An 11,017-nucleotide genomic window follows, 5' to 3' on the forward strand; every position below is an offset into this window, starting at 1 on the left:
TGGCCCTAAGTAACAGTTCTGTGGCCCTCAGTAACAATTCTGTGTCCCTGATTAACGTTTCTGTGGCCCCAAGTAACAGTTCTGTGGCCCTCAGTAACAATTCTGTGTCTGTGCGAGTAAGAATTCTGTGTCTGTGCGAGTAACAATTCTGTGGCCCTAAGTAACAGTTCTGTGGCCCTCAGTAACAATTCTGTGTCCCTGATTAACGTTTCTGTGGCCCCAAGTAACAGTTCTGTGGCCCTCAGTAACAATTCTGTGTCTGTGCGAGTAACAATTCTGTGTCTGTGCGAGTAACAATTCTGTGGCCCTAAGTAACAGTTCTGTGGCCCTCAGTAACAATTCTGTGTCCCTGATTAACGTTTCTGTGGCCCCAAGTAACAGTTCTGTGGCCCTCAGTAACAATTCTGTGTCTGTGCGAGTAAGAATTCTGTGTCTGTGCGAGTAACAATTCTGTGGCCCTAAGTAACAGTTCTGTGGCCCTCAGTAACAATTCTGTGTCCCTGATTAACGTTTCTGTGGCCCCAAGTAACAGTTCTGTGGCCCTCAGTAACAATTCTGTGTCTGTGCGAGTAAGAATTCTGTGTCTGTGCGAGTAACAATTCTGTGGCCCTAAGTAACAGTTCTGTGGCCCTCAGTAACAATTCTGTGTCCCTGATTAACGTTTCTGTGGCCCCAAGTAACAGTTCTGTGGCCCTCAGTAACAATTCTGTGTCTGTGCGAGTAAGAATTCTGTGTCTGTGCGAGTAACAATTCTGTGGCCCTAAGTAACAGTTCTGTGGCCCTCAGTAACAATTCTGTGTCCCTGATTAACGTTTCTGTGGCCCCAAGTAACAGTTCTGTGGCCCTCAGTAACAATTCTGTGTCTGTGCGAGTAAGAATTCTGTGTCTGTGCGAGTAACAATTCTGTGGCCCTAAGTAACAGTTCTGTGGCCCTCAGTAACAATTCTGTGTCCCTGATTAACGTTTCTGTGGCCCCAAGTAACAGTTCTGTGGCCCTCAGTAACAATTCTGTGTCTGTGCGAGTAAGAATTCTGTGTCTGTGCGAGTAACAATTCTGTGGCCCTACGTAACAGTTCTGTGGCCCTCAGTAACAATTCTGTGTCCCTGATTAACGTTTCTGTGGCCCCAAGTAACAGTTCTGTGGCCCTCAGTAACAATTCTGTGTCTGTGCGAGTAACAATTCTGTGTCTGTGCGAGTAACAATTCTGTGGCCCTAAATAACAGTTCTGTGGCCCTCAGTAACAATTCTGTGTCCCTGATTAACGTTTCTGTGGCCCCAAGTAACAGTTCTGTGGCCCTCAGTAACAATTCTGTGTCTGTGCGAGTAAGAATTCTGTGTCTGTGCGAGTAACAATTCTGTGGCCCTAAGTAACAGTTCTGTGGCCCTCAGTAACAATTCTGTGTCCCTGATTAACGTTTCTGTGGCCCCAAGTAACAGTTCTGTGGCCCTCAGTAACAATTCTGTGTCTGTGCGAGTAAGAATTCTGTGTCTGTGCGAGTAACAATTCTGTGGCCCTAAGTAACAGTTCTGTGGCCCTCAGTAACAATTCTGTGTCCCTGATTAACGTTTCTGTGGCCCCAAGTAACAGTTCTGTGGCCCTCAGTAACAATTCTGTGTCTGTGCGAGTAACAATTCTGTGTCTGTGCGAGTAACAATTCTGTGGCCCTAAATAACAGTTCTGTGGCCCTCAGTAACAATTCTGTGTCCCTGATTAACGTTTCTGTGGCCCCAAGTAACAGTTCTGTGGCCCTCAGTAACAATTCTGTGTCTGTGCGAGTAACAATTCTGTGTCTGTGCGAGTAACAATTCTGTGGCCCTAAGTAACAGTTCTGTGGCCCTCAGTAACAATTCTGTGTCCCTGATTAACGTTTCTGTGGCCCCAAGTAACAGTTCTGTGGCCCTCAGTAACAATTCTGTGTCTGTGCGAGTAACAATTCTGTGTCTGTGCGAGTAACAATTCTGTGGCCCTAAGTAACAGTTCTGTGGCCCTCAGTAACAGTTCTGTGTCCCTGAGTAACAATTCTGTGTCTGTGCGAGTAAGAATTCTGTGTCTGTGCGAGTAACAATTCTGTGGCCCTAAGTAACAGTTCTGTGGCCCTCAGTAACAGTTCTGTGTCCCTGAGTAACAATTCTGTGTCTGTGCGAGTAACAATTCTGTGTCTGTGCGAGTAACAATTCTGTGGCCCTAAGTAACGGTTCTGTGGCCCTCAGTAACAGTTCTGTGTCCCTGTGTAACAATTCTGTGTCTGTGCGAGTAACAATTCTGTGGCCCTAAGTAACAGTTCTGTGGCCCTCAGTAACAATTCTGTGTCCCTGATTAACGTTTCTGTGGCCCCAAGTAACAGTTCTGTGGCCCTCAGTAACAATTCTGTGTCTGTGCGAGTAACAATTCTGTGGCCCTAAGTAACAGTTCTGTGGCCCTCAGTAACAGTTCTGTGTCCCTGAGTAACAATTCTGTGTCTGTGCGAGTAACAATTCTGTGGCCCTAAGTAACAGTTCTGTGGCCCTCAGTAACAATTCTGTGTCCCTGATTAACGTTTCTGTGGCCCCAAGTAACAGTTCTGTGGCCCTCAGTAACAATTCTGTGTCTGTGCGAGTAACAATTCTGTGTCTGTGCGAGTAACAATTCTGTGGCCCTAAGTAACGGTTCTGTGGCCCTCAGTAACAGTTCTGTGTCCCTGTGTAACAATTCTGTGTCTGTGCGAGTAACAATTCTGTTGCCCTAAGTAACAGTTCTGTGGCCCTCAGTAACCATTCTGTGTCTGTGCGAGTAACAATTCTGTGTCTGTGCGAGTAACAATTATGTGGCCCTAAGTAACAGTTCTGTGGCCCTCAGTAACAATTCTGTGTCTGTCCCTGAGTAACAATTCTGTGGCCCTAACTAAAGTTTCTGTGGCCCTAAGTAACAATTCTCTGGCACTCAGTAACAATTCTGTCTGTCCCTGAGTAACAATTCTGTGGCCCTAATAACGTTTCTGTGGCCCTAAGTAACAATTCTCTGGCACTCAGTAACAATTCTGTCTGTCTCTGAGTAACAATTCTGTGGCCCTAATAACGTTTCTGTGGCCCTAAGTAACAATTCTCTGGCACTCAGTAACAATTCTGTCTGTCCCTGAGTAACAATTCTGTGGCCCTAATAACGTTTCTGTGGCCCTAAGTAACAATTCTCTGGCACTCAGTAACAATTCTGTCTGTCCCTGAGTATGAATTCTGTGGCCCTAACTAGCGTTTCTTTGTCCCTAAGTAACGATTCTGTTGCCCTAATTAACAATTCTGTGTCCCTGAGTAATAGTTCTCTGTCCCTAAGTATCGTTTCTCTGTCCCCAAGTATCGTTTCTGTGGCCCTAACTCTGTCCCTGTCCCTTATACAGAGCGGTCTGCCTCTGTTCAATGACTGCAGGCAAATGAAGAATTCCAAAATGGCCGCTATTTATAGCTCGACCATTACACAGTGCTAGCTGGCTGGCTGCTGATTGGCTGATGCGATCACATGTCGTTGAGGAATGCATTATGGGTCAGCGCGCCTTGTCTGCGCGCCTTCCCAGACATCCCCGCTCCGTCGCCGCACATGTCAGCCGCCATTTTCGGAAAAATTTCGATTCGCGCGTCCGAATTAGGCTATTTTTCGGATTCGGCGCAAATCGAAATTTTTCCGATATTCGACTCGAATTCCACTTCGGCTACTTCGATTCGCTCATCTCTACAAGTAACGTATGCTCGCTTTTAAGTTGGGGTGCCACCTTAACAATGATTTTACGTTATGCTGCCTCCGCCTGTAGATTCAGGCATTAGCAGGTGCTACTAGTGTCACTCATTGGGAGCATTGAGCTCCGTCCACATTAATGACTTTAAAGTTCTTAGACAAGTCTACACACCACTGTTGGAAGATCATGCTTCTACTGGGAAGGCACATTCTAAGAGTCCACAAGGTACAAAAGCAGTACAAAGGTGATCTTCATAACAATCCTTATGCCCAAAAGACTGAACTAAGGGAGGTTGTTTTTGGCACTTCTTGCTCCACACGGAACAAAATTCAGTCACTGTGCTTACATGTAAATCAGTTGTTGAAAGAACTCAAGACATCACGTGATCTTTCAAAACATGTGCTGTGGAATCTCAAAAGAGTTACTTACTTTTTAAATGAGACTTCCTGTGAGTGATGAAGTCTACGTAACAGAACCATCTTACAGCAACATCTGCGAAACAACAACTCAAACTTTTGCTGACGGCAACAAGACTGAACCTTCAATGGATGTCCAGAAATCTACTAATGCTATGATCCTACATGGCAGCATTGATGTTCATAGACTATGCAGCTAAGTCACCATCTATTCTGGTAGATACTATTCAAAGTGAGCCAGCTGCAACTAAGGGCTAGTCCAGTTATCAGTGGAGCTTCACAGTAGTAATGTTGCTTCACATAGATAGTCCCAGTGAGAGTCAGACTGAAGAAGAAGCAAGGTTGCTTTGAAACACGTTCTTGTTCCAGCTCCAGGTGACTTCATATCCTGGCCCGTGTCCCATCCATGGCTTTGGCCTTGGCTCTCCAGTGACAGCGGTTCACTGCTTCCATTCCATCTCCACTCCTTTGCCGGTGGCCAAGGCAAGGTATCCTGGTTGCCTGTCCGATCTCTGTGCAAGAGACTACCTGACTGAGCTCCGCATTAACTTTGTGAGTAATTTTTTACACTTTCCATTAAAATTACACTTTACATGCTACACTATGGTTGTTGCTATTCTCTCCCCCTCTACCCTTTTTGTCTGCTATAGCCACACAGCACACCCATGCTGGAACAAAGCAGCACTTCCAGATTTAGATTAGCAGTGTGTTGTATAGCACTCTGGGCTACCCACATTATCTAGTTTACATAAGCTTTATCTGTCAATTTGTTTTATATTTTATCATACGGTTTTATATTGCTTCACATTGTTTTACAGTGCTTCACACTGTGAACTTACATCTTGCCCATCAGAGCACTGATTTCTGATCAGCAAGTCTATGTGTATATAAATGTGTATATGTATATACTGTATGTATGTGTATGCTCTGGCAATTCTTTGTATTAGACCACTGGGGTTGGTTTCAGCCCAAGGGGTTGGTGTGCTGTGATTATTTTGGATGTTCACACCTTTAATAGATAATTTTTTTACCCATCTTTAAATTGGAGCATCCTCCATTTCAGGAATTGAGAGCTGAGCCTCTTGGGGACAGAGTCATCCAAAAATAAGAGCGATAAGAGAGGCTGTTCTACTTCAACCTCAAAGTGGTTATAAAACAGAGAAACACAAAGAGGGCACCTCCATCTGAGTGTATACTGTATGACAGCATACATTTGAATAAATAATGCACTCACACATTGATTAGACATCACAGGGTGGACATCGGGCAGCTGGAATCAGCAGGCAGAGTAGTGCTACAGCAGGAGGAAAAGGCATATCGGTGTAGGAGACAATCCTGATGTTCTGACTTCACTGTGCAGTGTCTAGCAGGCAGCGGCTGGCCTAACACCAGGTAGCGGTTGGTGTTTCTGCTAGGTTCTGTAAGCTGAAGCACTAGAACTGTGTCCCCATCACCACGAGCTGCTGTAATTGGATGACATCCACCTCAGCTGTGTTGAAGATGTTCTGCAGCTTGTTGAGCACCCCTGATGCTGTCCTGCTAGCCAATGTCCACCCCATGATGGATGTTAGGTTCACTTGTCTTCTTACATGTGAGTGCATTATTTCTTCAAATTTATGCCAACTGTCGTACAGTATACACTCAGATGGAGTTGCCTTCGTTGTGTTTTTCTGTTTTATATGTGTACTAGGTTACCCAAGACCTACTTAAGGGGATCTGCCACCTTTCTCTCTGAGTGAATATTATATTACCAAACACTCCCTCCCCGATCATTTATCCTGCTGCTCTTGTTTGTTATACATTTTTTTTTTTACTCAAAGTGGTTATTCATGCTTTGTCTTCCATTGAGAAGTTACTTGATGCTTCAAAGACTGTTGCAGACATCAAGATGCCAACATTATGATCATCTGAGGTTCATGTGATGTTTTTGAACTTGTGTGTGTATATATATTTTTGCATGTTCTCCCACTTTTTGTTCTTTTTAGATCCAAGGACAATTCATCCTTTATGGATTGTGGTATAGTAAAATCTTACTATTTCAGGTGGGAAATGTTCTGCCCCACTTTCATGTATTTTTTGTCTTGTACTGCATGAGGTTATCAGTTTTCTGTAGTATGATGAAATGTATTGATGGTGTTTGGCCACTACAACTTGTTTACTAATGTGATTTTGATATCTTCCTTTGACCTTCACTCCTGTACAGGGCTAATTAGTTTCATCTTAGCTAGACACCCCTTTTCTTCCATTTTCCTCAGTTAGTATCAGTTAATCAAAGAAGCAGGGCTTAGGAAGTCATGGAGAACTGGAGAGTGCAAAATCTGGTGCAGCTGTGCATGGTAGTCGGTGAGCTTCTAACTTCAACTTGTTCAATTAAGCTTTGTAAAATAAAACCTGGAAGCTGATTGGTTTCTATGCATAGCTGCACCAGATTTTGCACTCTCCAGTTTTAGTAAATTAATCCCATAGTTTTACACTTCAAAAGACTGTAAAACATCCTCTCTACTGCAATTAGCTGAAGTAAAATTGTGTTAGATTTAACTTCTGTGTCTTACTGAAGAGTTAAAGAATATGTAAACCCAACTATAGCATCCTCTAGTATGCTACTAGAATAGTGTAGTGTATTGCAGGTAAAATCATTGTGTATGACTCATGGTAATTGTGTGAGTCTGTGATTGAGGTCGGGTTATTGCAGGTCAGCTGAATGACTTATCAGGTTGTGGCTCTATCTCCTCCTCCTGTCTCTGGAGGACCATAGAACCTTCCAGAAGTCAGTAAGCAGGAAGGGGTGGAGACCTAATCTGCATGTTTATGGGAGTCTGGCCAATCCCAGGTTTGGAGGCCCAGGTAGAGGGGTGGACTGGCCCATAAATATGGGAGAGTCAGGATGACAGGGAGTCAGGTGGAAGATGGAGTGCTGAGGAGACTGTCGATGCCTGGGAGGGGTTACCTCCAAGCTGGACTTGGGCTGGCTCAGGAGGATATATTCAGCAGTGCAGCATGAATGGGATCGAGACCTGGAGCAGTGGGAGCAAAGAGGACAGAGTGCGCACATCAACACTCTATGGGATCCACAAGGGGAAAGTCTGCCACATGTAGCAAATTTTTAAAGGACAACACTAGGCTCAATCCTTTATCCTTGTACTGGGAGATCTTAGGGCAGCCGTGAGGGCTGGTAGTGTTTTCAGGCTGTGGAGCTGGAAGCAATTCTATAGGGGGAGAGGAGACATCTCTGCATGTAATTACATGAAGCTAAGCTGATTTATGAGGGGCTGCTAGTTCCTCTCCCTTAAAGGGCTGTTTCTACTGACCTGCAAAGACTGGCAGCTTTCAAGGAAAAGAACAGTCCAGGATCTGTTTTGTACATATTAAGGAAATTATCCCTCTTCATTGACTGGGCATCCCATAATCCTTATTTCCCTATCCAAGTTATTTCCCCTAATAAAATAACAAAACCAAGCCCACGGACTGGTTTCTGTCTCTAGGATGCAAGTCCATGTGAAAAATACCTGTTGCCTGGCTGTGCAGTTTTGGGATACCCACAACACAGCATCCATCATGAGAGTGGCACTGCACAACGTTTCATATTCCTGATATGAACCTGCTGTACCATGTACTTGTATGAGAAAGTACTCTGTTCTCTTTGTATTGCTTCCTTTGTGTGAAATCCTCGGTGTTCCTGCCAGTCCCTCTGCTTTCCTATCATAAACTGACTACATTAAGCATGAGAGCAGTTTTATGGCTGTGGGAAAAAGATATTTATAATGATCTTTATATACACAATTGTTTTGACTTTCATTTCTATTTTAAACTGGGGTTGTTTTACAAGGTGAAGGTTTACATATATTGAGCTGCCTGTGGATGGTGCCATGTCAGCAGGTGACCATACTTTCTGGACAGACTAGGTATAATGCGGTATGTCAATGCATAAAGTGGCATTTGAAATAGAACAAATCCTTTGCTGTGGTTGAACTTGAACTTTGCACAGTTACTGATGTTGAGAGTAGAGCAGCAATGGTGAAGTGTATTTTGAAAAAGAACATTATGTTAAAACTTTAAAAAGGCTCAATGTTTGGGCATTCCTTATTTCTGGATGAGGGCTTCAGGCCAGGAAAATGCAAGTGCCCAATATGGTGGAGTTCCTCCACGCTATAACATTCTTGTTGTAGGAGGCTGGTAGCAGGGGCACTTGGCCAGCATGGTTGTTTCTGGTGCTGAATCAGGGCCCTGCTTACAGGTTGAGGGGTGCAAGTTGTACATGCATACAGGGTCTAGATGAGAATGCATGTTTTGTACAGAGAAAGCTGCTTGTTTGGTCTCCTCCAGAATTAGTAGATCGTGGTCTAGGACCTAGAGTCCTGGGAGTAGAAATGAACTTGGGCATATCCAAACTCATCTTTACCAAAACTCTGTTGTCCTACAGCTCATGAAAACAGAGAGGTGGGCTCCATAGTGAGAATGACTTGGCCCGAAGCTAACTGAAAAAAAAAAAAAGCATGCAAGTTCGGAGTTCAGGTTTAGTTTGGAGGATGGCAGAGCTCATCTCTACTCTCTAAGTATGAAGCCTCCAATCCCGGGTCCACATTTTGCCAGCAGCCAGCATACTGATTGTGCAGGTGTGCACAGGTTTTGGCGAGAGAGTTGACTACATTTCAGGCCCCCACCCTTCCCAGAAATCTGTGTGACAGCCAGAGATGGTGCATGTGTTCAGAATAGACTGAGTTGTGAGGATTGTCTGCAGGGAAGACAGACAAAAGCCTGAAGCCTGTCAGACCAGAGCAATTGTGCTGCAAGAGCAAGCCAGGAGGCTGAAAGTGATGAGTTTTTGTATTTTGTGGAATTGAAAGTTGAATGCTGAAAACCCCTACAACCGTAATCCTTGTGTGAAGATTCAAAATAAAATAAACGAGCGCTGGGTGAAAGAATATATGTTGAAAAGCTGCTTGCATAAAAGGTAAACCTCTGGGACCTCTTCATAAAATATATAGACATAAATATATGCAGCGCTAAAAGCATCAGTTAAAATAAATAAATAAATATATGGACCATAAAAGTGCATAATTATCAATAGAGAACAAACCAAGTGTGAACAGCGCTCAGTGGAGCTGAAATAAATGATATATAACAATCTCATATATAAGAAACGTCAAAGGTGCATAAAGTGACATTGGTGACAAAGTCAATCTATCCAATGGTAGTAATGCATGGGGAAAAATCCGTGACTCCTGTGGCTGTGAAAATGGATGTTGATTACACTAACCAGAGAGCGCAATCTCTTGCGCATTGGAGTATATTAAGACCTACTCCTGCTCATCTGGATCTGGAACACGTGAAGGGTCATCAGGCCAGCAACATCCAGGTAGCCTACGTCAGTGGGGAATAACCAATCTCCAGATATTCAGTTATCAGCCACAAGGGGTCCAGTGGTCCTTGTGTGTTTTTGGAACTTTATTAGAATAAAAGTGGGCTTGAACAGCCCGAAAAGAAGAATTTGAGAGTGGACTGCATCCTCAGAATTGCTATGCTTGAGTAAACGTCCCACATGTGGTAAAGTGTGCAATCGGCACAATTGGAGTACCTGCTGAAAAGTAATTTCTATGGACTGTCTTTCTGTGCTTGAGACAATCTGTGTACAGGTAAGGAGAACATATATATATATATATATATATATATATATATATATATATATATATAATTTTTTTTTTTTTTTCACTGGTATTATATATTCATTTTTGATATTACGTTTATGTGATCACTGTATATTTTTTTTCAGAGTTTCAGTATTATTTAGACAGTTATATAGATTGCATTTATTATTAATTTACCCTTTATTAATTTTCTTTTTTGATGAATTATAGCACACAGGTGTTTATATTTACTTATTGGCACATTTATTAGAGTGATTTTTGATCATGTATTTTCTTCACATTTATATTAGGTTTGAGTAAGGTTGTATATTGTGGAGGAAGATTGATTATTAATAGGGGATCTATCATATTATAACACATGATTTTTTTAGGTGGAGTGCGACACACTATAATTATTTATTTTTTGCTTTTGCAACACAGTTTATGAGTATGTGTATTAGTGTTGATGCACCATCACATTCACAATAGTTAATTATTTATATTGTTTTGTATTAATATCGCCATAGTAGCTCACAAGCATACACTTTTTATTACTACCAGCCAACTGTCTGCAGTCAATTGTTAAAGACCTCCAAACTTCATGTGGTCTCCAGATTAGCACAACAGTGGGTTTCCATCACCAAGTACAATGCAAAGCACCAGATGCAGTGGTGTAAAGCACGTCACTACTGGACTCTAGAGTAGCGGAGACGTATTCTCTGGAGTGACGCATCATGCTTCTCTGTTTGGCAATCTGATGGACGTGTCTGTGCTTGGTGGTTGCCAGGAGAACGATGCTTGCCTGACTGCATTGTGCGAAGTGTAAAGTTTGGTGGGGGGGGGGGGATTATGGTGTGGGGTTGTTTTTCAGGGTTTGGGCTTGGCCCCTTAGCTCAAGTGAAGGGAGCACTTAAGACATCAGCATACCAAGACATTTTTAACAATTTCACACTCCCAACTTTGTGGGAACAGTTTGAGGAGGGCCCCTTCCTGTTCCACAAAAGAAGGTCCATAAAGACATGGATGAGTGAATTTGGGGTGGAGAAATTGGCTGGCCTGCACAGAGTCCTGACCTCAACCAGATAGAACGCCTTCGGGCGACTGCGAACTAGGCCTTCTCGTCATCAGTGCCTGACCTCACAAATGCACTTCTGGAACAATGGTCAAACCTTCCCATAGACACCCTCCTAAACCTTGTGGACGGCCTTCCCAGAAGAGTTGAAGCTGTTATAGCTGCAAAGGGTGGGCCAACTCAATATTGAACCCTACGGA

Source organism: Staurois parvus, unplaced genomic scaffold, assembly GCF_062004578.1.
Source record: "Staurois parvus isolate SC_StPar_1 unplaced genomic scaffold, SC_StPar_1.0 ptg001146l, whole genome shotgun sequence".
In the NCBI taxonomy this organism is placed as follows: domain Eukaryota; kingdom Metazoa; phylum Chordata; class Amphibia; order Anura; family Ranidae; genus Staurois; species Staurois parvus.